This window comes from Arachis hypogaea, chromosome 11 (genome assembly GCF_003086295.3).
Source record: "Arachis hypogaea cultivar Tifrunner chromosome 11, arahy.Tifrunner.gnm2.J5K5, whole genome shotgun sequence".
NCBI classification, from domain to species: Eukaryota; Viridiplantae; Streptophyta; class Magnoliopsida; order Fabales; family Fabaceae; genus Arachis; species Arachis hypogaea.
Genome location: NC_092046.1, coordinates 100,741,788 through 100,745,749, shown reverse-complemented (window position 1 = coordinate 100,745,749; position 3,962 = coordinate 100,741,788). Strand labels below are relative to the sequence as shown.

Here is a 3,962-nt window from a genome sequence, read left to right as displayed (position 1 = left end):
AACAGAACTGCAAGTTTCATGGACTTTCATTTGAAGATCCTTTTCAGTTCTTAACTGAATTCTTGCAGATATTTGATACTGTTAAGACTAATGGAGTAGATCCTGAAGTCTACAGGCTCATGCTTTTCCCCTTTTCCTGTAAGAGACAGAGCTAGAGTATGGTTGGACTCTCAACCTAAGAATAGCCTGAACTCTTGGGATAAGCTGGTCAAGGCTTTCTTAGCCAAGTTCTTTCCTCCTCAAAAGCTGAGTAAGCTTAGAGTGGATGTTCAGACCTTCAGACAGAAAGAAGGTGAATCCCTCTATGAAGCTTGGGAGAGATACAAAGAACTGACCAAAAATTGTCCTTCTGACATGCTTTCAGAATGGACCATCCTAGACATATTCTATGATGGTCTGTCTGAATTAGTGATGAGCGGATATTTTATACGCTTTTTGGAGTTAATTTCATATAGTTTTTAGTATGTTTTAGTTAGTTTTTAGTTTAATTTCATTAGTTTTTAGGAAAAATTCATATTTCTGGACTTTACTATGAGTTGTGTGTTTTTATGTAATTTTAGGTATTTTTCTGGCTAAAATTGAAGGAGCTGAGCAAAAATCTGATTCAGGCTGAAAAAGGACTGCTGATGCTGTTGGATTCTGACCTCACTGCACTCAAAGTGGATTTTCTGGAGTTACAGAACTCGAAATGGCGTGCTTCCAATTGCGTTGGAAAGTAGACATTCAGGGCTTTCCAGCAATATATAATATTCCATACTTTGCTCAAGGATAGACGACGTAAACTGGCGTTCAACGCCAGTTCTCTGCCCAATTCTGGCGTCCAGCGCCAGAAAATGATTAAAAGCTGGAGTTCAACGCCAGAAATGGATCCAAACCTGGCGTTGAACGCCCAAAATGGCCCTATGCACGTGAATTACTTAAATCTCAGCCCCAGCACACACCAAGTGGGCCCCAGAAGTGGATCTTTATACCATCTGCTATAGTTTACTCATATTCTGTAAACCTAGGCTACTAGTTTAGTATTTAAACAACTTTTAGAGACTTATCTTGTATCTCATGACATTTTAGATCTAAACTTTGTACTCTTTGACGGCATGAGTCTCTAAACTCCATTGTTGGGGGTGAGGAGCTCTGCTGTGTCTCGATGAATTAATGCAAGTATTTCTGTTTTCCATTCAAACATGCTTTGTTCCTACCTAAGATGTTCATTCGCACTTAACTGTGATGAGGGTGATGATTCGTGACACTCATCACCTTCCTCAACCCAAGAACGTGTGCCTGACAACCACCTCCGTTCTATATCCGATTGAATGAGTATCTCTTAGATCTCTTAATTAGAATCTTTGTGGTATAAGCTAGAACTGATGGCGGCATTCATGAGAATCCGGAAAGTCTAAACCTTGTCTGTGGTATTCCGAGTAGGATTCAACGATCGAATGACTGTGATGAGCTTCAAACTCGCGAGTGCTGGGCGTTAGTGACAGACGCAAAAGGATAAAGAATCCTATTCCAGTATGATCGAGAACCGACAGATGATTAGCCGTGCTGTGACAGAGCATGTGAGCATATTCTTCACTGAGAGGATGGGATATAGCCATTGACGACGGTGATCCCCTACATACAGCTTGCCATGGGAGGACGTGCATGCGTGAATCAGAAGACAGAGGAAACCAGAGATTCAGAAGACAAAGCATCTCCAAAACTCCAACATATTCTCTATTACTGCATAACAAGTAACCTTTAATTTATGCTCTCTTGGTTATTCACAATTCAACTGATAAACATAACTGACTTCCTGACTAAGATTTACAAGATAACCATAGATTGCTTCAAACCAACAATCTCCGTGGGATTCGACCCTTACTCACGTAAGGTATTACTTGGACGACCCAGTGCACTTGCTGGTAAGTGGTACGAGTTGTGAAAAGTGTGATTCACAATTCGTGCACTAAGTTTTTGGCGCCGTTGCCGGGGATTGTTCGTGTTTGGACAACTAACGGTTTATTTTGTTGCTTAGATTAGGAAAAATTTCTCCTTTTTTGTTTAGAGTCTCTTATTATTGTCGTGTTAAAATTTTAGAATCCTTATTTTCTTTTTAAAATCTTTTTCAAAAATAATTTTTCTACTAAATTCTGTGCCAAACTTTAAGTTTGGTGTTTTCTTGTTGATTTTTCTTAAAATTTTTGAAAATTTATTTTGATTTTCTAAAAATTTTAAGTTTGGTGTTCGTCCTTCATGTTCTTATGTTCTTGTGCGTCTTCAAAGTGTTCTTGAGTTTTTCTTGTGTCTTGATCTTAAAATTTTTAAGTTTGGTGTTCCTTGGTGTTTTCCCTCCAAAATTTTCGAAAATAAGGAGCATTAGACCTAAAAATTTTAAATCTTGTGCTATCTTATTATTTTTCTCTTTCCTCTTAAAAATCAAAAATATCTTTTCTCTCTATTTTAAAAACAAATTTTCGAAATATATTTCTAAAATTCAGATTTTTATTTCAAAATTTAAAACCTTTTTTTTTTCAAAATCATCATATCCTTTTCAAAACTTCCTAACCACTTTCTCTCTCCTCAGTTTTTCAAAAATCTTCACTCAATTTTTATTTATTTTATTTTAATTTATTTCATTTTCGAAATAAATATATAAATAAATAAATAAAAATATTTTTTCTATTTTACATCATCTCCCTTTCTCCATCATGGACCTAAGTGGAAATGAACAGTCCAGGAGGACTCTGGGGTCATATTCTAACCCCTCTACTGCTTCATATGGGAGTAGTATCTGCATACCCTCCATTGGAGTCAGTAACTTTGAGTTAAATCCTCAGCTCATTATCATGGTGCAGCAAAGTTGCCAGTATTCCGGTCTTCCACAGGAAGAACCTACAGAGTTTCTGGCACAGTTTTTACAAATTGCTGACACAGTACATGATAAAGAAATAGATCAGGATGTCTACAGACTATTACTGTTTCCATTTGCTGTGAAAGATCAAGCTAAGAGGTGGTTAAATAACCAACCTAAGGCCAGCATAAGGACATGGAAACAGCTGACAGAAAAATTCCTGAATCAATACTTTCTCCCAAAACGGATGACACAGCTAAGGCTGGACATCCAAGGCTTTAAACAAGAAGATAATGAATCTCTTTATGATGCCTGGGAGAGATACAGAGAGATGCTAAGAAAATACCCCTCTGAAATGTTTTCAGAGTGGGTTCAGTTAGACATCTTCTATTATGGGCTTGCTGAAGGAGCTCAGATATCTCTAGATTACTCAGCTGGTGGATCTATCCACATGAGAAAGACAATTGAAGAGGCTCAAGAGCTTATTGATACAATTGCCAGGAATCAGCATCTGTACGTAAGTAGTGACCCTTCCATAAAAGAAGAGGTTAAGACAGCAACTGCTGAACTCAGTCCTGTAAAATAAGCTGCTGAATTCAATCAGCAGTTGGACTTTCTAACAAGGCAGTTAGCCGAATTCAAAGATAGACTACAAGAGACAAGGATGGCTAATATACATATGGACGAACAGTTTAAGCAAACAAAGCAGCAGCTGTCAAGGCAAATAGCAGAAGAATGCCAAGCAGTTCAACTAAGAAGTGGGAAAACATTAAATACCCCACCTCAAGGCAGAAAAAAGCTAAGAAATGAGGAAACCACCCAAAATTCACCTGAGGATAGTAAGAGCCTAGGGAAAAGTAATTCTGGAACTAAAACGCCAAAAAATTGGTGGAAGGCTGGCGCTGAACGCCCAGACCATGCTTAGGACTGGCGTTCAACGCCAGAAACAAGGCAGGACTAGCGTTCAACGCCAGAAATGGGCAAGGATCTGGTGTTGAACGCCCAAAATGGGCAAGATCTGGCACTGAACGCCCAAAATGGGCACAATTCTGGCGTTCAAACGCCAGGAGCAGACAAGGAGCTGGCGTCCAGTTTCACTCCAGCTTCTAACTCTGGCACTCAATTGCCA

At 38.7% G+C, this 3,962-nt stretch overlaps 1 non-coding gene across 1 annotated transcript; it reads right to left on the bottom strand.

Moving 5' to 3' along the window:
- Window positions 1-252: 252 nt before the first annotated feature.
- Window positions 253-360, bottom strand: LOC112725983 (small nucleolar RNA R71). The gene has a single exon (XR_003165058.1). It is a non-coding gene; the product is annotated as a small nucleolar RNA R71 (small nucleolar RNA).
- Window positions 361-3,962: the final 3,602 nt, after the last annotated feature.